The following is a 24,978-nucleotide window of genomic DNA, read 5'->3' as shown; positions in this document are numbered from 1 at the left end:
TCTCCCTACCCAGCCAGCCTGCCCTCTCCCACAGTACAGCCTGGGTCGGGTAGAGTCAGGAGGTAGATTGGGGAGGATTCCAGGGCTGAAAGCCAGAACCCCTGTTTCCCCACTCCTTTCTGGGGGACATTGAACAAATGACTTCCCCTGCAACCTGGGCCCTAGTCCCTTCCCTCCCCCAAGAACTACCCAGAGAAGTTCCAGAATAAAATGAGTAGCAGAGGAGAGGAGAATCAGATGATCTTTGCCAAGTCCTTTCCTGCTGTGGCCCTCAGTTTCCTTATTTGTACATTGAGGCTCAGAGATGAGGGTCCTAACAGGGTAGTTCTCCAAGGGCAGGCTGGAAGGGGTCCTCTTTGATGCTGGGGATGTCAGAGGGGCTGTGGAGTTATTGAGAGATTGTGGGTACAGGTCCTTTGAATCCTCAGACCCACTGGGCCGAGAGACCAGGCAGACTCCTGGTGCTGGGGGATGGAGGTCGGCATTGGGTGTGTTGGGAAGCTTGGCCTCTCCCTCGAGGTTTGATTATCTTTTCCCGTCCTGCTTTGTCCAAGTTTGTTGTCTTGACTTACTCCATCTGATGCCGATGTCCTCACATTGTGCCCTCTCCAGCCAGGCATAGGAAGGTGAACCATTCTATCTTCTGCCCCATCATGGGGTAGGCAGAAATGTTGTTCCTTTCACACCGAAGAGGAGATTGAGGTTAAGAGAGGCCAAGGGCTGGGGCCATGGTCACCTAGCACAGTGAAGTGTGAGTCCAGACTTCTGGCTTCTGGGTGCTTGGTGGCACCTGATTGCATCTGAGTGTGTACCCAGCTTGGCTGAGATCTCTCCCCAGGAATAGGGTGGGTGTGCTGCTGTAGGCTTCCAGCTCTGGCTGATGGATCTCCACTCAGAGTTGGAGTCCTGGGATTTTGCAGGGAACCCCCAGCTCCTAGGATTGGCACATCAGGGGTGTTTAATGGATGCTTGTGACATAGAGGGACTAGAAGTAACAAGGCTTTTGGAGACAGTTGGTTCTGGGTTTGAATCCTGACTCTACCATTTCCTTTGTATAATTATGGGAAAATGCTTGCTCTGAGCCTTGGTTTCCTTATCCTTGAAATGGGGATGACAGTGCCCATACCAGCTTTGACAGGTGGTGTAAGGGTCAGATGAGCCAAAGTAGGTCTTCTGTGGCTCAGAGTCCACACACAGTAAGTGCTTAATATTTCTGAGTGCCTACGATTATGAAGGTAGTTCCCTGATAAGGTGGGAATTCTGAGCCTCAGCCGGCCAACTGATCTGGAATCTCTAGGGCTGAGATAGGATACCTGTGTCTGTGGCAGGATCGTCCTATGAGGCAGGGCTGGAGAGAAGGTTAACTAGAGACAGACAAGTTTGGTGGCTGGGCAGATTGGAAGTCTCCAGCTCTATCCAGCCTCTCTGAGGCCATCTCCCACCTCAGCCCTTGGGCACCTGTGACTTGTCAAGGCCTCCCAATGCCCTAATTCCTGGCATTCAAGGCCCCCTCACTGAATGGGCCCATCTCTCCAAAAGTGGCATTGCGTTCTTTGCATCTTTGCCTGCTTGGCCTGAGAGGCAGGAGCTGTTGCTGCCTGTGTGTTTGGGGGGAGGCAGCTGAGGCTCAGGAAGAGGTGGGCCAGGGCTCCTGGAGGTGCTATTGGTCTGGGCCAGAGCTCTGACCAGAGTGCCGCCCTCATCACTGCCCACTTTTCCCTTAGCTCAGGTGAGCGTTTACCCTTTTGAAACCGTTGGCTATCTTCCTGCTTTTCCTGGGGTGTCCCTGCCTTTGCCTCTGCGGGTCCCGCTGCCCAGCACGCCCTCCCTCTCAGTACTCTTATCGTGGCTAGAATGCCTGTGCCTTCACCAGGCTGTGACTGAGCAGCCTCTGGCCCCAGCTGAGCCCATACTTCACTCCCCTGCACCCCCCTTGGGCCTTCTCTGCCTTCCCTCATGGCTCTGACACAGTCTGCCTTAGGTGGCAAGGCAGAGGATCTTTTCACCTCTAAGGCAGTAGTGCGGCGATAATCAGCACTCCCAAGGGTGCTGCGCTTTACAGTTTACAAAGCACTTTCCGCAGTCACCTCTGAGCATCTCCAGCAGGGCTGGGCGGGAGGCGGACCCATCAGAGTAACCTTCATTTGGTACATGGGAAGCAGGCCTCAGGTTAGGCTCAGCCCTGGGCTGTCTGCCTGAGCAGATACCGCTGAACTCTGCCCCCACCCCTGTGAGCTTCCAGTCTCCCGGGGCAGGAACCACTTTCTCAGCCTGCATGTATTGTCAGAAGGAGGGTTTGGAGGTTCAGAGAGGTGAAGTGACTTTCTTGAGGTCACACAGCCAGGAATGCTGGCAGAGCTGGGAAGGTTCCTTGTGGGAATTAGAGAAGAGGCAGGTTGTGCCCACCTCCCATCCCTTCTGCATGGAGAGTCAGCTACAGCCGAGATCCTGAGGGCACAGTGAGCCACAGTGGCGCAGCCCCCGGGACTCCTTCAATACTCACCCATTCCTTTGGGACATAGTTGAGTCCTTGCTCGGTGCTGGGTTTGTGACCTCATAACACTGCTGCAAGGCTGTAGTTCTGGGCCCATTTCACCAAAGGGGAAACTGAGGTTCAGGGAAACAGGGACTTGCCCAGGTTTCCCCAGTAATGGATTTGGGCCCAGGGCCCCCTGAACACCAGAGGCATGTCCTGCCTCACCCAGGCTGAGCCCTTCTCCACCTCCTGCCTGAGCCCTGAGCCCTCCTCCAGCGCTCTTCCTCAGTGATCCTCTCAGGATGGTGGGAAGGCCAGCAACTCCTCGGGAAGCCGCCCTACCCCTGATCCCAGGAACTTCTTCTTTACCTCAACTGCTAGCTCCCACTAGCTGTGTGACTTTGCTCAGTCAGTTCACCTCTCTGTGCCTTGGTTTCTCCATCTGAGAAGTGGGCCTAATGACAGTATCCGTGCCATGGGCTTGTTCTAGGGACTAAGTGAGGTACTGTGCACAGCGCCTTCAGCAATGGCAACACATAGTAAGTGCTCAGTAAATGTTAACTGTTATTTTATTATAGTTGGTGTCAACCTGGACAGGAAAGGACTGACAGTCCCGTTCTTCAGATAGGACAACTGAGACTCAGAGAAAGGAAATAGTGTCTCGTAGGCCACAGGGCGGTATTGCAGCTAGGAGGTTCCTGGGGTACATCCCCACTTTCCAGATGCGGAAACTCAATTTTCCTATCTGTGCAATGGGTCTATGCATACTGAAGGGCAGATAATTTAATCACACCATACCAGTCAGCAGCCATCAAGGGTGGGGTTGGGGGGAGGTAGGGGATCCTATTCTGTCTGGGCTGGTGGGGCTGTGCTCTGTGTACTTCGTCCCAGGTTATGTCAAGTTCCCAAGGCTGGGCCTGACTCGGAGGCTGAACCAGGCCCCTCCAGATGTCTGGGTGCCCTGTGGCTGCCAGCCCCTGATCCTGCCACCTCACCTGGTCCACCTGCCTCCTCTGTGTGTCCCCTGGGCAAATAGCTTCTCTTTTTGAATCTTGATTATCTCGTCTATGAGACGGGGCAGGAGTCTTTTCCTCATTGGACTTTTGCGAAGCCCATTCCCCCAAATACCCACCTGTGCCAGACTTACAGAAAGTGCCTAGTCAGTGGTCAAGGTTACAAGGATGGGCAGGATTCTGACTGGAGAGAAGGGGCAGCAGCATTTCAGAGAGAGATCCACATGAGCAAAGGCTCAGGTGGGTCAGCTTAAGGAGCACCCTGTCGTTAGGTGGGGCTGATGGGGAGAGGACCCCCACCTTCCAGGGTCTGGGCTGGCCCTGAGGGAAGTGGGCAGCGTGTGGGCACTCACTGTGGTGATGTTGACCTCCCTGCCCTCCCAACTTTAGATTTGCTTTCGAAGCCCTGAGAGTGGCCACCTGCCTTCCCCACCCCCATTGCTGCCAGGTGTTCCCGAAGGCCCTGGAACCAGATGAACCACAGTTCTATTTGGGGACAATTCTGCTGTTCCCGTTTCTCTCCTGTGCCCTAGTTTTAGAAACAATGTGGGTTTGGCTACCAGTTGGCCATTTGCAGAAAGCCCCCTTCCCCCTTCTCCTGTACCTTAGATCTGTAGGCAGTGTGGGCAAGTAGGACTCAGTACTGCCTTTGGGAGTTGCTCCTGGCCTCTGCCTCTGGGTCCTCTGGGCAGGGCATGGGCAGCTGGACTTGCAGTTACCTGTTGGTGGTGTTTGGACCTTGTGCTGCATCTTGTGGGCCCCAAGGATGCACGCTGGGAGCAGCGGGTCTGGGGGAGTCACACACAGGCCCTGATCAATGCCCTGCCACATGAACTGTGGCAGCCCATGACAATGCCACAAGGACTTCCCAGAGGAGGTGATAACTGTCTTGAGACTTAAAGGGTGAGCAGGAGCTCATGAGGCAAAAAGAAGGGTGGAGTCATGCCAGGAAGAAGGGACAGCAGGGGCGAAGACCCGTAAGTGGGAAATAGCATGTGTGCAGGAGCAGCCTGGGGAGGTGGGGAGCACAGCAGGTCAGGTACCAGGTAGCTTGAAGGTGATGAGGTTCATTAGGCAGGACCTCAAACCCTCACCAGGCTTTGACCTGGGGCTGCTGTAGGCCTGATGGGCCTCCTGCGGAGACCTCCTGCTGAAGGTTCAGTGAAGGGAGGACAAAAAGCAGGTTCAGACCAGGCTAAGGTGCTCAGTTCCTATTGCCAAGTGAACCCAGCCCATGGAGGCTGGGGTACAGGTAGGGATCAAGAACCTCTGCCTGGGGCAGAAGGTAGGGAGGGCCTGGTCTGGGGCCTTGGAGGGAGTAGGTCATGAAGATTTTCCGAAGGAAGAGGGTGCATGTTGACATCCCTGGAAGGATGGCAGCTCCTCTCGTTGGAACTGGGAGGAGTGGCTGTACTACCCTGGGGGCAGCTGTTTGGGGGAGGGTCTCAAGTGCCTGCTCTGGGAGTCTACATGCAGTCCTTGGGCAGTGAGGGGGGACCGCACGGCAGGACTCATTTACCCAGCAGTGTGGGTGGTGCCGGGCTCAGGGTAGGTGCCCCGTTGGCAGTGTGGCTTTGGCGAGGTGGCCCTGGTGGCTGCACTGAGAGGAGATGGGCCTGGAGAGAGGGTGGGTGCTGGACAGGCAAATAGCAGGTTTGGAACTGACAGGGGAATGATGGGATGAGAGGTTGGGGGCCTCTGCGCCCTGGTCCGACTGCCCATACATCCTTTCCCTGCAGACTCCTGCCTGGTAGGAAGGGGAGGTGTGCTGGGGCCTGGCAGGCAGGTTCTGAAGGTGCCTGGGGCATGGGACGAGGGCTCCAGGTTCAGGGCCCTGCCTCTCTGCCTTGCTGGCTAAACCTCCCCAGGGAAAGGTCTCCCCACTTGGGTGAAGGGCCAGCGGTCTGGTTGTCCACTTGTATCTCCCGAACGGCCCGTCTCCCCTCTTGGGCCTGGAGGGTCCATGCTTCCGACAGGAGAGTTGAGAGCCGTGGCTGAGGACTCCAGTGGCAGATGGGCCTGGGTTTGAGCCCCAGCTTTGTGTTTTGCTGGCTGGGAGACCTTGGCCAAGTAACTTTGCCCTTCTGAGCCTCAGTTTCCCCATTTTCAAAAATGGGGGTCACCCTAGAGTCTCCCTCCTCAGGCTCCTAGAGAGGATTAATGAAGTTTAGAGAGCTGTGCCCAACACCATGCCAGCCCCTGGGCTCTGGCTTTGAGGCTGTGGGCCCAGCTGACTGGGGTGCTGGGACCTGCTGGGCAGCTGGGGGTGGCTTCCGGTGGGCTCTGAGCTCTCAGCGCTGAGGACAAAGTCCCTTTGTGGTGGGACAGCTAGAGCCTGGGAGTCCTCCTTCCTCGGGGACCAGAGGGCTGCCTGCCCCTCACCCTCACCCAGTTCCCCGGGGAAGGCGCTTCCTCAGGCTGAAAGGATGGGAAATGAAAGTTGGTTTGTGCAGCAGGAGAGCTGGGCTGCCTGCAGCTGTGCAGGCTGGAGCCTGGCTGGGGAGCTCGGCCAGACCCTTCCCTCCTCTGGGCTGCCTTCTCAGGACCCTGGGCGGCCCTGGAAGTTCCAGCCCACTGTGTGTGCCCTGTTCACTTATCCATTCGTCTGTCTGTCCATCTGTCCGTCCATCCATCCATCCATTCGTCATTGTCATTCATTCAGTAATTACCAAGTACCCACTCCGTGCTAGGCCCTATACTTCTGGCCACTGTCCTTTCTGACCAGATGGTGCCCAAGTGTCCCAGCTGTTAACTATTTTGAATATTATGCCGACTGCAGAGTATTCAACTGTGAGTGAGACAGAAGTAGCTCCTATCCTCGTCAGACATGTACTTACACAGTGAGCTATGTTTTCAGAGCTGTGGTCCATGCTAGGGAGGAAAAGTCGAAGGTCCTCACTTGGGCTGTGGGAGGTCAGAGAACCCCTCTCCTTTGAGGAGGTAGATTTGGAATGAGACAAAGAGGGAACAGGTGGCTGGGTGTGTTGCCACTTGAACAGGTGGTCAGGAAAGGCCTCTCTGAGCAGGTGACATTTGAGTAAAGCACCTGAGAGAGTGAGGTGTGTGGGTGGCTAGGGGAAGTACGCTCTGGGTAGAGGGAACAGCAAGTGTAAAGGCCCTGAGGCAGGCAGGAACTGGGCTCTTGAGAAGAGGAAGCACCAGTGTGGGTAGACCAGAGTGAAGGGGGTCAGGCTGGCAGGGTCCACTGGAGGGCCTTGGAGGCCCCTGCGAGCACTATGCCCTTTGTCTTGGAGCGTAGGGGCTCTGAGGGGTGTTAAGCAGGAGTGACCGGTTCAGACTGACACTTCGCAAAGGCTCTCTGCCCCCAGTTGGTTAGTCTGGAGGAGGAGGCTGGGCCTGGACTAGGGAGTGGCCATGGAGGGAGGGAAGGAAGTGGATTCAGAATGTGTTTGGAGGTGGGCCTGACAGGGTTTGGAACTGGGTTACATGATGGACAGGAGGAATCACCCTCCCTCTTTGGGGCTGCTGGTGATGAGGGGCTAAGCGTCCCCACAGACCACCATGGGCTTCTGGTATGTGTTCCCTTCTGTACCCCCTAATCCATCTGGAGGCACATAGGACTAGCGACTTCTCCACCTTGTCCTGAGGGCTGGGTGAAGTCCTCCAATTCCTGCAGTTAAATGATAGTATACCTTTGGCAAAACTGGCAGAATCCTACCCATTTTGCAGATGAGAAAACCGAGGCATAGAGTGGTATATCCATGGCCCAGATTTCATATTGGGGCAGGGCTGGGGCTTGGCCTCTCATTACTCAGAGTGTTTATGGATTTGGGGCATATAGATGCTGTCCCCCAAATTCCAGCTAATGACTTTGGGGTGTGCCTGAGATTTCTTTCCTGCCCTGAACTGTCTTGGGAAGATGGAGGCTGCCCAGTGTGACTTCAGGGCTGCGGGCCTGGACTCCAAGTTGCCATGTGAGCTGGGCCTCTGTTCCCTCTGCTGGGCAATGAGCAGAGTAACTGTTCTTGCCCCCAGAGCTATCGGAAGGGCCAGACGAAACAGTGTGTGGTGTAAAGTGCCAAGCCCAGTGTCAGGGATGTGTAAGCATTCAGTGATCAGCAGGCATTTCTATTATTGTTTCCATGGGGAGTGAGGAACTGTGTAAGTCTGGGCCCAGCTAGGTACACTCCAGAGCCGGGCTTTTGGACAGGGCTGCTGTAACCAGGTGGCCTCTCCCAGGTGTATCAGCACCTTTGGATTCAAGGTGTCTGGAATCCATGCCCAACACCGCTTTCCCAAGGGGAAACCAAGCCCAAAAGAGCACAGGACCCACTCAAGGCTCTGGAGCAGTTCAGGCTGAGGGGCATTTGCCCTGGGTCACCTGCTGCCTTGTCTGGCCCCTGGGCCACCCACTTCCGGGCCTTGCCCTTCCCTCTAGGGCTTCCAAGCTGAGGATGGGTCCTAGCAGGAAGGGATCCTGCCCTCTGTCCTACAGGGCAGGGCTGGGGTCTGGAAACATGTCCCCTTCCTGTCCAGGAAGAAACCCACGAACCTCAGAGTCAGGGACAGTTCCATCTGCAGGTTGGGGTTAGTGGGAGCTCCATGGTCTGCTTATTTATTAGACTTCACCCTCTCTGGGCTGCAGGCCACAGCTGATACCTGGCTGTCCCCAGCAGCAGCCCTCTGTCTCTTGGCCAGTGCCAGCCCGAACCTGCAGCACCCCACCCTGCCCTGGCCACACTGGCAGAGCCGGTTTGAGACCTGCCAGTTCCAAGCGTGTTCCCTCCATGAATGCGGGACCAGACATGTTCTGGCTGCCCCGGACCGCAGATGGCCCTGGGCTCACTCTTCACCCATTCCTTGCTCACTCAGCAACGTCCCCTGGTACAGTTCTGCACCCTGGCTGTGCCAGGTGGGGCTCGGGGCCTGGGGGTGTCCCAGACCTCCACACTGTTCTGTGTAAGTCAGGGTGATCAGAAGCTCTGCTTGCCACCAGAACATGCCAGGCAGTGGCAGGAGAGCACAGTGGTCAGGGAATAGACTGTGGGCCTGGACAGACCCGGGACTGAGACCTGCACCTCTGCATCTTGTGGGACCCTGGGTGGGACCCATCCTTGCATCCTCGCTTCCCTCCCTGCTTCCCTTTATCCCTCCCTCCCTCCGTCCCTCCCTCCCTCTTTCCCATCATCCGTCCCTCTAAGAGATATTTACTGAGCACTACTATGTGCCAGCAATGTTCTAGGGGCTGGAGGTAAGAGCAAGGAAACAGACAAAATTTCCTGTCCTCGCAGAGCTGACATTCTAGTGGGGGAGACAGAAAAACACAAGTAAGGAAAATATACATGTGGTCTGTAGGAAGGCAGTAGTTCCATGGGTCAGATCTAAAGCAGGGTCAGATGTAAAGCTGAAATGCTGGCTGGGCCATGGAAAATGGGTTGCAGTTAGACAGAGTGGCCAGGGAAGCCGTCTCCCAGAAACTCACACCCCATGGGGGAGGGAGGAGCCTTGTTGCTCCCTGTTGGAAGGAAGTCCACATAGAGGGAACAGCTAGTGCAAAGGCCCTGAGGTAGGAGCGTGCCTGGAGTACTGAAGGAACAGCAAGGAGCCCTGGGGAATGGAATGAGTGAGGGGAAGAACAGAGGGAGAAAAGGGCAGAAGAATCAAGGGGCATGTCAAAGAGGGCCTCTGGACCTAAAACTGTTGGCTGTTGACTTGGAGTGAGCTGGGGGCAAAGGGAGGGCTCTGAGTGAACAGACTAGGGGAACAAGGGTGGTGGGCAGACCAGCAAGGCGGCTACTGCCTTAGCCCAGCAGTGGGGAGAGGGGTTTGCCCAGGCTGCGGGCAATTGGCAGGAGGGGAGGAGGCCAAGCATTTTTTTTCCCCTGTGTTATTTAATTTCATCTTCCTTTTTAAACTCTTTATATTGGAGCCATATTAGCACTGGACCCCAAGCACCTCTAACCGCTAGCCTGCCTGGCCCCCTTCACACCCATTCCATCCCATCCTAACCTCCCATCTGGTGTCATTTCAGACATCATATTCCATGTGTAAATCTTTCAGAATGTATCATTAAAAGATAAGGACTCTTTTGTTAAAAATGTAGCCACAAAGCCATAGTCCATCTAAAAGAAATGAACAATGATTCCGAAATCCCCACCTCCTGCAGGTATGTTTTAATGGTGAAGCTGATGTCCTGGGCCTCCTTCTCTTTGCCTCAAAGTAAGGTTCATAATAGCCTCCCTGCTCCTAGGCTGCTGTGAGGTAATCTAGGTAAGATGCTGAGCACAGGGCCTGGCATGCAGTAGGTGCTCAACAAGTAATAGCTGCTACTATTATTGACTGATGGCAAAACTTATGGTATTTGCTAGGGGCTAGGCCCTGTTCTGAGCACTTCACAACTCTGAATTCATTTAATCCTCACAGCAATCCTTGAAGGTAGGTTATTATTTATCCCATTCTGTAGGTGAGGAAACCGGCACAGATTGGTGGAGTAACTTTCCCAAGGTCACACACCTAGGAAAGGCCAGAACTGGGTTTTGAACCCAGGCAGTCCAACTCCTAGTCCCCAAGTGATGGGAACTATATGAACCCAGAAGAGGAGGGGTACCTGTCTCAGCCTGGGCAGTAGGTGATGTCAGGTATCCCCTGTGGCCTGCCCAAAGGGTGCACTGGAGTTCTCAGGGAAGCAGGGGCAGGGGATGCAGGTGGTGGAGCTCCAGGGGAGGGAACAGCATGTGCAAAGGTCTGAAGGGAGGGTCAAAGGGTAGGGAGGAGAGCATGCAGCAGGCTCCCCTCCATGCCTGCCTTGATCCTGTCAGCAGCAGGCAGGAGCTTTAAGGGTTTTGGCCATCTTGCTGACCACTGACCCCCACTTCAGGCTCTGATGTTCTCTGCCTCAGAGATCTGCCAGAGACCCCATTTCATGAAAGAGTAAAGGGAGGCCTGGACCTTTCTGAGATCACACATCCAGGGTAGGCCACCTGGGGGCTTTGTGTAGTAGGGGAAGAGGTTTGAACTCAGGCCTGACTGTGTGGAGGGGCCTGGCCACCAGGTGCTCCTGCCTACCAGTGTCCCCAGAGGGAGTTGCTGCATGGGTGTGGGCGGGGAGAAAAGGGTACCGTGTGTTCCCAGAGCAGAGAACGGCCAGAGCTGCTGGCAGGGAGCTGGCACTGTGGGCAGGGGCCACCTGGCGGCTGTCCCCCCAAGGCCCATCAGCCATCAGCTGGCGGGGGTGGGGTAGCTGGGGCCCTGGGAGAGATGACGTTGGAGAGGCGAGGAGAGACCAACACCTGTCACCTCAGTGTTCCCTGTGGTCGCTCCCTGCGTGGCATAGGGTCTGCAAAGGAATCCTTGGCATGCTAGCGTGTCTGTGCAGGTGCAGACATGGGCCTGAGAGGGGGTGTGACTTGCCCGAGGTCACGCAGTGGTTCTGACAGAGGCCTTCCCTCTGGTGAGGGTGGCCAGCCTTCACTGGCTGGGCCAGGTGGTACACTTGGCTGGGTCCCTGAGACCTGTCTGGTCTGTGGGTCCCTTGGGACCAGCATCTGCTCTTCCAGTGCCTCCTCAGCCCCGTGCCCTTGGGCCTGGTGCCCCGAGAATCTTATCCCAGTGCCACACCCTCATTGGAGGGCTGGCCTCTGCCTTGTGTGACCTGAGGCTGGGTGTCCCCTCCCTGGACCTCAGCTTCCTCGTCTGTGAAGGGGCATATCCCACAGAGACTCCCTGAGATTGGGGCTGTGGCCTCCTGACCTGTAAGCTGCCTGCATACCTGCCCAGTTGTCTAGCTTGGACTCTAGGGTAAAAATCAGTGTCAGGTGGGGGTCAGTGAAGCCTCCCCTACCCGCCGACCTCACTAGCCCCAAGATACTTCTGTGGGAAGAGGATCCTGCAGTCCCCTTTCCAGCGACCTCCCCCTGGGAGTGGGCCTTGAGGGAGGGAGATGTTGGGGTAGGGGTGGGGAAGATGGAGCCACCCATGTGTGCTTGCCCTTCCCCCCAGTTTGCTGCTGGGGAAACTGAGGCTGCATGATTTAAACTGGCCTGGCTCCCTTGTCCCACCTCTAGGCCTTTACCCAAGCAGTCCCTCTGTCTGATTCCACTCCTCTCCCTTGTTTCACAAATTGCCCAGGTTTTGGCTCTCAGCTGAGATGTCCCCTCCTCTAGGAAGTCCACCTTACTTTAGGGGTGCTCTTGCTTCTCTAGCCCTCTGGAGCTGGAGACCACTATGCTCTGACAGGACTGCTGTGAGATGAATGCTCAGTAACCTGACCCTGTCCTGCCCAGCACCTTAGGAGCCTGAGAACACCTGCGTGGCCTGCCCTCGGGTTTTCAGGCCTTTCTGACCTAAATTCCCAGACAGATCCCTCTTGGGATCCCCTCAGATTTCCTCACTCCTGGGCCAAAGGCCAGCAATGACCCAGTTAAGCTGGGACCCCCTCAGTCCAGACCTCTCATTCAGTAATACCGCTGCACATCTGACCTTCCTGCCTCAGGGCCTTCGCACTCGCTGTGCCTACCTGCTAAGCTGCCCTTCCCATGCCTTCTTGCAGGTACAGTGGAGAGAGGATGGGCTTTGGTATCACTTGGGTCTTGATTGGCAGCCTGGCTCTCTACTTCCTGGGGGGGGAAGCTTCCTGGAGCCCCCAGGTCCTCATGTGTGAAATGAGTGTGGCCACAGCTCACTCCAGGGCTGTTAAGAGCATTGAATGGGTGTGTGACCCTAGGTAAGAGGACACGAGGGGGAAAGGTGTGGGTCTCCACATGCCCCCCATCACCACTCCCATTCCATCCTACTAGCCTGCACTGGAGCAGCCAACAGCTTTGGGTTCTGGGGTAGGGACCAAGTTAGTTCTGGGCACTGGCAAGAAGAGCCCAGCCACAGATTCCCTCCACGGGCCTTCCTGGCAGCCCTGGGTAGTGGCCCCCTGGAGAAGTTCAGAGTGGGAGGGCTTGTCATGAAGCTACTAAGAGCTGGGATTTTAATCATATCATTTAACCTACCTGTGCTTCAGTTTCCTCATCTGTAAAATGGGGTACTAAGGATGGCACATAGTAGGTCTTTAATAAATAGTAGGTATTACTACTGTTTTTATGCATATTCCATACTCTTTCTGTGTTCTGAAACCACTTGTACAGAAATGCCGCAGTTAGGCAGGTAATTCTCCTGAGAGTTTGAAGGAAGAAAAGGGAACCAGGTAAAGATCTCTTTGCTGGGGGAGAAGCAGTGCGCAAGGCCACTCCTGAGGCAGGGGAGGGATGCAGCCCCTGTTTGTTGGGCCAGTGCGCTTGGCGGTGCTCCTCCAGCCTCCTCTGCAGGCGGGGCCAGGGCTGTTGGGAGGAGGGTGGGAGTGTCAGCTGGGGACCCACCCTTGGAGGTGCAGAGGGGTCACATATTCACTCCATAAGTAGTCCTTCTTGGGCTGTGTGGCCTTGGGACAGCCACTGTCCCTGTCCTAGCCTCCATTTCGCCTTGTGGAAAACGGACTGGAGAAGGGGCCCTGCTTTGTTCCTGGTTAAGGACCCCCTGTAAGAGCCCAGCTGGGACCATTGGCCTTGGGGACAGGGGCTGAGAGTGGCCTGGGGCCAGGAGAGCCAGGATCCCCAGCTGGCTCTCTGCCATCTTGGATGGTGGCCTGGGCACCTGACTCAGCTTCTCTGAGTCTCTCGCTGTCCCCTCTGAAAGACAGGGCTGATCGTCCCTGAGTAGCAGGGTCCTGATGGGAACCGTGGAGCTTAACAATAAAAGTGGAAACCGTACTGTTAGCGGCAACAGTAAGGACCCCGTTTCTCGAGCATGGCCTGTGTGTGCCCAGGGCTTTGCATGGGCTAGCTTTTGCAGTCTGGCTTTGCAGCTGCCTAGGGATGACTGTGGGCGTCTCCATGGTACTGAAGGAGGCTTTGGTTGACTTGCCCAGAGCCCACCCATGGGCCACAACAGGGCCCTGCTAACAACGATGCTATACCCCACCCTGGCTCGGGGAGGTTCCTGATGCTTCCTTCCTGCTCCCCTCTCTCTAGAGGCAGACAGATGGCTGCCAATGGGCCGTTTCTCTCCCCACCACCTCCTCCTTCTCCACCTCCGCACATTCCTGACCCAGCCTCCACTACCCACTCTTCCCGCCCCTGGTTGGGCCCCTGTTATCAGGAGAAATTCCTGGACTGGCTCAGAGCAGCTCCCACCTTAGGCCCTTCTGAGAGTGGGTGTGATCGCTGATACAGTTCCTGCTAGTGGCTTCCTTGGGGGATGGGCCCTGGTGTGTGAGGCTGTGACGCCCAGACAATTTGAGTCTGCCTGCTGATGCTTGTGAGTCTCTTATGACCTGTGTGACTGACCTTAGGCAAGAAACTTGACCTCTCTGTGCCTCAGTTAACTCATTTGCAAGAATGGGACTGACCATATAGGGCTACAGTGGGCTCATATATGTTGCATACTTCTTAGCATGGTGCCTGGCACATAGGAGTTGCTTTACCCATCAAATAGGCTGTGTTACCATTTGAGAACCAATTGTCCCTCCTCTTTGTGGGGCCTCCAGTTTAGATGGCACCTGTGTCCACCTTCTGATGACTGCACATCAGGAGAGCCCCTGTGGGCTTTCTCTTTTCCAGGACTGTGCAATGAGGACAGGGCAGAGCTGAGAGAGGCTCTTCTCAGAAGTTGAAAACCTGCTGTGTGACCTTAGGCAACCTCTCTCCCTCTCTGAGCCTCCTTTTCCTGGTCTGCTCTGTGAGCACCCGGACTTGGGTAAGGGTTGGCCCTAGACCCCCATTGTCCCTGTCACTGTGCTCTCTGTACTTCCTTCCTTGTCTGGTCCAGCAATTGGCTTTTGTCTTATCTTTTCCACTACACTGCCTGGAGCATAGTAGCTGCTCAGCTAAGCATTGTTGAAGGAACCAGGGAGTGTGTAGCGATTGGACGAATACCAGGGCTTTCCTACTTTCAGGCCTTTGCTTGCACGGCTCCCTTCCCCATTGTCCCCAGTCATCTCTGCTGTTGGAACTCCCTCTCATCCTTGAAGCCCTTCTCAAATGCTACCCTTTTCAGGAAGCCTTTCCCAGTTTCTCCCAGTCAGAGGGGTTTGCTGGTGCTCTGAACACTTGGCCTGAAGCTCTCTGGTGGCACCTATTACAATCCACCTTGTTGTACATAGTAACGTGTTAATAACACACAGGGACCATGCACTTAGCACTCACCAGGAGCCAGGGATGGTGGGTTATGTTTAATTTTCCACAGCAACCTTCTAAGTATTACTACCTCTCCCTTTACAGAACACAGAAGCTCAGAGAAGTGAACTGATGTGCCCAGCTATGGGAGAGAGAGCCACGATTTGAAACCAGGTAAGCTGGTGCTTTTTTTTTTTAAAAAGAGAAACATTAACACACAGAGTAGACAATAATTCAAACAGTACAAAAGAAGACAGAGGAAAGGAAGACTCTCTTGTACCCATTCCTTGCCACCCACTCCACTGGCAGGTGTTACCCGTGTACCCTTCCAGGGAGATCCAGACACATATAAGCATGTATGTTAGAAAATTTTGTTTAAAAAACAAATGGTAACACATGGTATACCTGTTCTACTCTAATTTGCTTTTGACAGTGTACCTTGGAGATCATTTTGTGTTGCTCTTTGCATTTCCATGGTTGCATAGTATTCCACGTATGGATGGAAACCACACTTTATTTAATTAGCAAAGAATACTTCGGTTGTTTCCAGTCTTTTGCTTATTATAGACAATTCTGCAATGAATATCCTCAATCATGCACTTAGTGTTGGATACTTGTGTGAGAATACCTCCAGGATTAATCCCAAATGTAGGTTGTAATCTCAATAGGTATTGCCAAATTGTCCCTCATGATGGTCGTACTGATGTGTTCTCACACCACACCCTCTAATTCTCCTCACTTCCGTCAACGAGCTGCTTGAGAAATTTTGGGATCTTTGTCAGTCTAATAGATGAGCGGTGGCCTTCAGTGTAGTTATTTATTTATTTTTAATATCATAGCTGTTGAAATATAATTCACACATCATTCATGTCACCCACTTAAAGTGTACAATTCAGTGGTTTTTCGATTCAGAGTTGTGCAGCCATCACCACAGTTAATTTTAGAACATTTAAGTCATCCCCAAAAGAAACTGTGTACCTGGTAGTGACTCCCATCTTCCCTTCAAACATCCTTTCCCCAGGCCCAGGCAACAGCTAATCTACTTTCTGTCTCTATGGGTTTGCCTATTCTGGACATTTTATATAAATAGAATCACACACAATGTGGGCTTGTGTGTCAGGCTTCTTTCCCTTAGGATATTGTTTTCAGGGTTCATCCGTGGTGTAGCATATACCAGTACCTCATCCCTTTTTCTTGCCAAACAATGTTCCATTATAAATATATACCACATTTTATTTATCCATTCATCAATTGATAGACGTATGGCTGTTTCCACTTTTTGGCTATTATGAATAATGCTGCTGTGAACATTCATGTACACATGAATGTATGTTCCTTTTTCTCTTGGGTATATACCTAGGAGTGGAACTTTTGGGTCATATGACAACTCTATGTTTAACCTTTTGAGGAAATTCCAGACTGTTTTCTAAAACAGCAGCACCATTTTACATTCCCACCCTCAATGTATGAAGTTTCCAATTTCTGTACATCCTTGCCAACAACTTGTTGTTATCTGTCTTTTTAATTATAGCCATCCTTGTGGGTGTGAAGTGGTATCTCGTTGTGGTTTTGATTTGCATTTCTCCAATGACTAATGATGCGGAGCATCTTTTCATGCAGTTGTTGGCTGTTTGTATTTCTTCTTTGGAGAAATGTCTATTCAGATCCTTTGCCCATTTTTTAATTGGGTCATTTGTCTTTTTGTAATTGAGATGGAAGAGTTCTTTATATATTTGGGTATAAGTCCTTTATCAAATATATGGTTTGCAAATACTTTCTGCCATTCTGTGGGTTCTTTTTAATTTCTTGATGATGTCCTTTGGAACACAGAAGTTTTTGATTTTGGCGAAGTCCAGCTTACCTATTTTTTCTTCTGTTGCTTGTGTTCTGGGTGTCAAATCTAAGAAACCATTGTGACCCAAGGTTGCAAAACTTTACGCCTATGTTTTCTTACAAGAATTTTTTTAGTTTTATTTTGTACCTTTTGGTTTGTGATCCATTTTGAATTAGTTTTTGCATAAGGTTTGAGGAAGGTGTCCACCTTCTTTTGCATATGTATGTCCAGTTATTTCTGGACCATTTGTTGAAAAGACTATTGTTTCTCCATTGAATTGTATTGGCACCCTTATAAAAAATCAATTAACCATAAATGTGAGGGCTTATTTGTGGGCTCTCAATTCTGTCATATTAATTTATGTCTGAGTCCTTTGACTTTCCATGTGAATTTTAGGAACAGTTTATCAATATTTGCAAAAAACTAGCTGGGATTTTGAATAGGGATTATGTTGAATCTGTAGATCAATTTGGGAAGTATTGCCATCTTAACAATGTTTAGTCTTCCAGTCCATGAACATGGGATGTCTTTCCATTTGTTTAGACTTTTAATTTCTTTCAACAATTTTTGGAACCTCCAGTACAGTGTTGAATAGGAATGATGAGAGTGGACATCCTTGTCTTGTTCCTGATCTTAGTGGGAGAACATTCAGTCTTTAACCATGAAGTATGATGTTAGATATGGGCATTTTATAGATGCCCTTTATCAGGTTGAGGAAATTCCCTACTATTTAGTTGTTGAATGTCTTTTGTCATGAAATGCTGTTGGATTTGGTCAAATAATTTTTCTGCATCTGTTGAGATTATTATTTGACCCTTTATTTTATTGATAATAAACTAAACATTAATTGATTTTCAGAAGCCAAATGTATCTTGTGTTCTTGGGGTAAATCTCACTTGGTCATGATTCCTTTTATATGTTGCTGGATCCAGTTTAATAGTATTTGTTGAAGGTTTTATATCTTATATTCATAAGAGATAGTAGTCTGTAGCTTTTCTATTATGCCTTTGTCTGATTTTGGTATTAGGGTAATAATGGCTTCATAGAATGAGTTGGGAAGTGTTCCCTCGAGAAGAATTATTAATTCCTCTTTAAACATTCAGTAGAATTTACCAGTGATGCCATCTGGGTCTGGATTTTTCTTCCTAAAAAGTTTTAAAATTAGTAGTTCGATCCCTTTACTTGTTTTAGCTTTATTCAAATTTTCTATTTCTTCTTAGTTTGGGTGGTTTGTGTTTTTCTAGGAGTTTGTCCATTTCATCCAGGTTTTCTAATTTGCAGACATAGATAGCATTGATCATAGCATTCCTTTACAAGTGTCTTTCTTGTTTCTGTGATATGACTGCCCTTGCACTTTTCACTATGTAAGGACTTGTTCACCATGTAAGAACTTGTTCGTTATGCTTCAGAAGATTGGAGACTGTTGAGAATTAGGCTTGGGGTTGATTAATGATTGTGCATTGAGTCCCCTATACAGAATTTTATTGTTGTTAACAACCATTTGATCAATAAATATGAGAGCTGCCCTCTCAAAAAAAAAAAGTGTCTTTCTTTCTAACATGATAATATTGTCTTCTCTTTCATTCCTGATTTTAGTAATTTGAGTCTTTTCTCTTTTCCTTTTGTTCAGTCTAGCTAACGGTTTGTAAATTTTGTTGTTCTTTTCAAAAAACTGACTCGGTTTTGTTGATTTTCTCTCTTGTTTCTTATTTCTATTTCACTTATTTCTGCTCTAATATTTATTTCCTTCCTTTTACTTGTTTTAGGGCTGGTTTGCTCTTTTTTTGCTAATGTCTTAAGGTGGAAGGTTAGGTTACTGATTTGAGATTTTTCTACTTTTATAATATAGGCATTTACAGCTACAAATTTCCCTTCATGCTCTACTTCTCCACATCACATACATGTTGATATGTTGTGTCTTCATGTTCATTCATCTAAGTATTTTCTACTTCTTTTGGTGATTTTGTTCATTGAGGAGTATACTAATTTTCATGTATTTGTAATTCCCCAAATTGCTTCTGTTTCTGATTTAATTCATTCTGTTGTGGCTGGAAACATACTTTGTATAATTTCACTCCTTTTAAATTTATTGAGGCTTGTTTTATGGCTTAACATATAGTCTATCCTGGAGAATGTTCCATGTGCTCTTGAGAAGAATGTGTATTCTGCTGTGGTTGGGTAGCTTGTGTAATTTACTTTGCATTAATCTTAGTAGAGAAATTGAACATCTTGTCATATATTTAAGAGCCATCTGGTTTGCTGTTAACTATCTGGGGTTATTTTTCTTATTTTATGGGAGCTCATTATATATTAAGGGAAAAAAACCCTTGATTACCACGAGTTACAAATACTTTTCCTAGTTTGTCTTTTGAATTTGTGTATGATGTTTATTGAGCCATGCAGACAATTTAGATGTTTTTTTAAACATGAGCAACTATTTTTTTTAAGAACATTATGTTTACTAGGCTCCCCCCTTCGCCAAATCCCCCCCACATACCCCTTCACAGTCACTGTCCATCTGCATAGTAAGATGCTGTAAAATCACTACTTGTCTTCTCTGTGTTGCGCAGCCCTCCCCGTGCCCCCCACGCACTATACATGCTAATCGTAATGCCCTCTTTCTTTTTCCCCACCCTTATCCCTCCCTTCCCACCCATTCTCCCAGTTCCTTTCCCTTTGTTAACTATTAGTCCATTCTTGGGTTCTGTGATTCTGCTGCTGTTTTGTTCCTTCAATTTTTCTTTGTTCTTATACTCCACAGATGAGTGAAATCATTTGGTACTTGTCTTTCTCCGCCTGGCTTATTTCACTGAGCATAATACCCTCTAGCTCCATCCATGTTGCGAATGGTAGGATCTGTTTTTTTCTTATGGCTGAGTAATATTCCATTGTGTATATGTACCACATCTTCTTTATCCATTCATCTACTGATGGACATTTAAGTTGCTTCCATATCTTGGCTATTGTAAACAGTGCAGTGATAAACATAGGGGTGCATCTGTCTTTTTCAAACTGGAGTGCTGCATTCTTAGGGTAAATTCCTAGAAGTGGAATTCCTGGGTCAAATGGTATTTCTATTTTGAGCATTCTGAGGAACCTCCATACTGCTTTCCACAATGGTTGAACTAATTTACATTCCCACCAGCGGTGTAGGAGGGTTCCCCTTTCTCCACAACCTCACCAACATTTGTTGTTGTTTGTCTTTTTGATGATGGCGATCCTTACTGGTGTGAGGTGATATCTCATTGTGGTTTTAATTTGCATTTCTCTGATGATTAGCGATGTGGAGCATCTTTTCATGTGCCTGTTGGCCATCTGGATTTCATCTTTAGAGAACTGTCTATTCAGCTCCTCTGCCCATTTTTTAATTGGATTATTTGCTTTTTGTTTGTTGAGGTGTGTGAGCTCTTTATATATTTTGGATGTCAATCCTTTATCGGATCTGTCATTTATAAATATATTCTCCCATACTGTAGGATACCTTTTTGTTCTATTGATGGTGTCCTTTGCTGTACAGAAGCTTTTTAGCTTGATATAGTCCCACTTGTTCATTTTTGCTTTTGTTTTCCTTGCCCGGGGAGATATGTTCATGAAGAAGTCACTCATGTTTATGTCCATGAGATTTTTGCCTATGTTTTTTTCTAAGAGTTTTATGGTTTCATGACTTACATTCAGGTCTTTGATCCATTTCAAATTTACTTTTGTGTATGGGGTTAGGCAGTGATCCAGTTTCATTCTCTTACATGTAACTGTCCAGTTTTGCCAGCACCGTCTGTTGAAGAGACTGTCATTTCCCCATTGTATGTCCTTGGCTCCTTTATCGTATATTAATTGGCCATATATGTTTGGGTTAATGTCTGGAGTCTCTATTCTGTTCCACTGGTCTGTCGCTCTGTTCTTGTGCCAGTACCAAATTGTCTTGATTACTGTGGCTTTGTAGTAGAGCTTGAAGTTGGGAAGCAAGATCCCTCCTACTTTATTCTTCCTTCTCAGGATTGCTTTGGCTATTCAGGGTCTTTGGTGTTTCCATATGAATCTTTGAACTATTTGTTCCAGTTCATTGAAGAATGCTGTTGGTATTTTGATAGGGATTGCATTAAATCTGTTGATTGCTTTGGGCAGGATGGCCATTTTGACAATATTAATTCTTCCTAGCCAGGAGCATGGGATGAGTTTCCATTTGTTAGTGTCCTCTTTAATTTCTCTTAAGAGTGTCTTGTAGTTTTTAGGGTATAGGTCTTTCACTTCCTTGGTTAGGTTTATTCCTAGGTATTTTATTCTTTTTGATGCTATTGTGAATGGAATTGTTTTCCTGATTTCTCTTTGTATTAGTTCATTGTTAGTGTATAGGAAAGCTACAGATTTCTGTGTGTTAATTTTGTATCCTGCAACTTTGCTGAATTCCGAACAATTTAGATTTTTATGTAGATTGATTTATCACTTTGAGAATGATTTTTAGGTTTGTGCCTTGTTTCAAAATGCTCTTCCCATTATGAGACTAGAGAATTTATTTTCTCTTCACTTTAGAGTATTATGGTTTTATTTTTGTGTGGTTTAAATCTGATTGATCTGGAACTTATAGGCATATGGAGTGAGATTGAGATTCAGCTTTGTTTCCTGATGACAAATCATTCCCAACTCTACCTTAAAATTAGTCTCCTTTTTCTCACTTTATTATATATTAAATTCCCATGTGTTTGAGGATAGTTTTTTGACTCCCTCTTTTGTACTATTGATTTGTCTATTCTTATGCTGATATCACACAATTTTAATTACTGTGCGTGTATAGTAATTCTTACTATCTGTTTGGGTTATTTTCCTCTTACTTTTCTTTCTTAGGATTTTCCTGGGTTCTTATATACATTTACTTTTATTTGTAAGCTTTAAAATTGACTTGCCTAGTTAAAAAAAAAATGCTATTGGTGTTTCTATTGCAATCACATTCAATTTTTAGATCAATTTAAGAAGAATTGATATTTTTATACTGCTAAGCTTTCTTTGATTTTATTTTCTGATTGTTGTAAGTATATAGAACATTATTTTTTTGGATATTAAGTTTCAATTTCCTTCCACCTCGCTCAATTGTTTTTCTGTTTTTTTGCTTTTTTGTTTAATAGTTCTGTAGTAGATTCTCTTGGATTTCCCAAATCTACATTGATAACATCTATAAATTATGATACTCATCTTCTCTATTCTAATTCCATTTTATTCCTTCCATTTCTTTTTCTTAACTCATTCCATTCCATCAGCAAGTATCTTAGAACAAGGTTAACTAGTGGACATGCTTACCCTGACTGACTCTTTCCTTGTGAAGTGGCTTTTGTAGACCTGGGCTCCTAACCAACTCCACCAGATAATCCCTTCAGGGCCATGCAGTAGGGCTGGGCACATTGTAGGAATTTTGGTGGCCTTTGTCTAATTGTATGAGTGATTAGAAACAAAACCAAGGTTCTGAAAATAGTCTTCCACAGTAATGACGATGGCTAATATTTATTGGGCACTTCGTATATGCCAGGCACTTTATAAGGATTGTCTCGTATTTTCCCCACGACAAGCACAATTATAAAAGAACAATTATACCAATTCCCATTTGTGATAAGGGTAAATGAGGCCCCCTTGAGGATGCATGACTAGACGTGACAAGCTGGCATCTGAACTTGGCATTCTGGCCCCAGGCCTGCATTTTTGACTCCTCTGTGATGCTTCTGCTTCCCTGGAGGGTCCAGAGGTATGGATGGTGGTGTCAGAGCTGGCCTCTGACCCTTGTGTTGCGTCTGTGTCAGAGAGTTGGAGATGGTGGAGTGGGGGATGACCGGGGGCTGTGGGGACCATCTGCAGAGTGGGCAAGGCTCCAGGGGTGTATTCAGTGGCACTCTCCTGAACCTCAGGCATCCCAGCTCTGCTGCACTCACATGCTCTGTGGCCTTAGGCAAGGTTCCAGCTTCTCTGAACCTTGGTCCTGGATGTAAAGTGAGCACAATTGTAGTCCCTACTTCACTGTGCTATCAAGACAGTTGAATATAGACTGTGTGTAAAGTTCTCAGCTCTGTCCTCAGCATTCAAGGTCCTGCCACCTAACTCCTGTGTCCTCTTGCATTGTCCCTTTATTCCAGGCAATGGTAATAAGAATGGCAAACAACATGTAGGCTGTTTACTGAGCACTTATTCTGTGCCTGCACATGGACTCTCTCACTTAATTCTCAGATGTTAGGTTTATTATTATCCCCATTTTAAAGATAAGGAAACCAAGAACTTGCCCAAGAAGATTAAGCTAGTAAGCAGTAAAGCCAGCATTTGAACCCAGGCCTGACTGAAGTCCCCACTTTCAGCTCCTAAGATCCTGGGCTCCGCTCCTTCTTTAAAGGAGGTGGAGGTAACGTTCTTCAGAGTAGGGAAGGAAGGAGTGAATGTTGTGAGTGAACAAGTCTTCTTTTTGGATTCTTCTGGATGTTGCGAGCATCCGTGTGCCTGGAGGGGGGTGCTTAGTTTTTGCAAAGGTCAGGGGGTGAGAGGGAGTGTGGTGCCCTCTAATAGGGGGGTCGTGGGAGAGGGTGATAGCACTAGCTATGCAGGGCCAGGTGGACCCAGGTGAGAGGTTGAGGCCACGTCCAGAGGGGAATCATGGGAAGCCTTTAATATATATATATTTTAAGTCTCATTTTAAAAAATAACAACCTTGAAAGAGTCATTTCTTAATGTCAAGGGATACAACATATAAAATGAAAAAGGGATGTTCCTCTCCCTGTCCCAAATCTTTTGAATGAGTCTTGTGAATAATTTGGAATCCTTCCAGAACTTTCTCTTAACCTGTACTGTGCAAGTATGCACCTGCACATGCCCAGGTGGAAGCACACACACACACATGTTAATTTCCTTTACAGGAATCTTTGTACTACATGCCAGGCACCACCCTAAGCCCACTGCACTTGTCATTTATCCTTTCACGAACCCTACGATGTACGTAGCATTATTGCCCCCATTTTCCAGATGAGGAAACTGAGGCCCCAAGAGGCCCAGAGGACAGTCTACACTTCCAGCTTTTTCTTTTCGCTTAATGATCTGTGGTGAGCCTCTTTTCGGGCCACACCAACTTCTCATTCTATTTAATTAGCTGCACAGATGTCTGCTTGAACAGACCATCATTTATTTCTCCAGTCTCCCTCTCATGAATGCTTCAGTTGTTTGTGGTATTGCATGCACAGTGTTGACTGGAGGAGGCCCCCAGTTTTCTGTGTGGTTTGCAGAGATGCCTCTGGCTGCAGGGAGGAAGGTGCCCCAGAAAGGCCACCACTCAGAGGTCCAGGCCCAGGATGACAAGGGCCTGGTCTGAGGGGATGGAGATAGGGTTGGGGGAGGGATGCATTCGAGGAAGATTTGGGGGATGTGGGAGAACCAGCCCTGAGATGGTGACACGAGGGCTGGGGTGCAGCCTTAGGGGCAGTTGCCAAGTCAGTTTGGGACCACTGAGCATGAAGTGCTGTAGGTCCACATCCTGACGTCCCTCATGGGTAGTCATAGCGCCAGAGCCTGTGGTTGGGAGCAGCTCCGCAGAGGAAAGGGGCCATCTTCCTCTGGGAACCTTGGGTACCCCCAGTACAGAGGCCCCACTGCTTCCCTTGTCCCCAGGGATCTATCTATACCTTCGAGTGTGCAAGTGCCGGAAGAGATGCGGGTTGGCCCTTCTCCAACAGGCAACTCATGGTGAGCTGGCATTTAGGCCGCAGGATCATGAGGCCCTGAGACAGGGTCAGGAAAGGAGATGAAGGCTCAGGAGGGCGGTCTCTCCTGGGGTCACACAGTGTGACAGCAGCCCCACAGAGACTAGATCCCTCTGTAAATGTGCCCGTGCTTCTTCAAGCACATTCTGCTTTGTCGAAGCCTAAAACTTGGGGCTCCAGCAGGGCTGGGCTACCTTATCCACTCATGTCCCCTTCACCAAGCGCAGGAAGCTGGGCTCATGAATTCTCCCACTGGGTTGCACGAGTAGCCCCTGGTTCATGTGCTTTGCGGTCCCCTCTTCTTTTCACTCTTTCACTTTGTGACCTCAGGCAAATTCCTCAACCTTTCTGGGCCTTTGCTTCCTCACTGGTAAAATAGGGTGTTAGTATCTATCTTCTAGATTATCACGAGGATTCAATGAGTCAATATTTGCAAACTGCTTAGAGCAGGGGCCCAGTACGAGGTCCAGGCCCTAGGAGTGTTTGCATATTGAGGAATGATACTTGGTCTCTACCATGCGGCATTACAGGAACAAAGCAGAATGCAAATCATATGTCTGTGCTCATTTAGTCTTTTGTTTTCTGTAAATATTTCTGGAGCACCTAGTAGGTGCCAGGCCCGTTCTGGTCACTGGGGATGTGGAGATGGAGCTGACCCGGCCTGCCCGCAGGGAGCCTACAGTCAGGGGCACTAGATGGATCTGTTTTGTTTATGGTCATACATTCCTACTGTGCACGATGGAAATGCACCACCCTGCCCAGGTGCTGGTCTTCCAGGGGCGGGATGGGCTGTACTGTCCTACGTGTGTTCCACCCA

General features: G+C 49.1%; 1 protein-coding gene across 4 annotated transcripts in view; it reads left to right on the top strand.

Moving 5' to 3' along the window:
* Positions 1 to 24,978, top strand: part of SRC (SRC proto-oncogene, non-receptor tyrosine kinase) — a 52,211-nt gene that overhangs the window by 4,797 nt on the left and 22,436 nt on the right. For all 4 annotated transcript variants that reach the window (XM_037012797.2, XM_017667620.3, XM_017667623.3 and 1 more), the window contains exon 2: positions 14,715 to 14,783. The gene's annotated coding sequence lies outside the window, so the exon portion shown is untranslated. The remainder of the gene's footprint in view (positions 1 to 14,714; positions 14,784 to 24,978) is intronic.

This window comes from Manis javanica, chromosome 5 (genome assembly GCF_040802235.1).
Source record: "Manis javanica isolate MJ-LG chromosome 5, MJ_LKY, whole genome shotgun sequence".
NCBI classification, from domain to species: Eukaryota; Metazoa; Chordata; class Mammalia; order Pholidota; family Manidae; genus Manis; species Manis javanica.
Note: the sequence above shows the minus strand (reverse complement) of the source record. Positions and strands in the feature narration are given on the sequence as shown.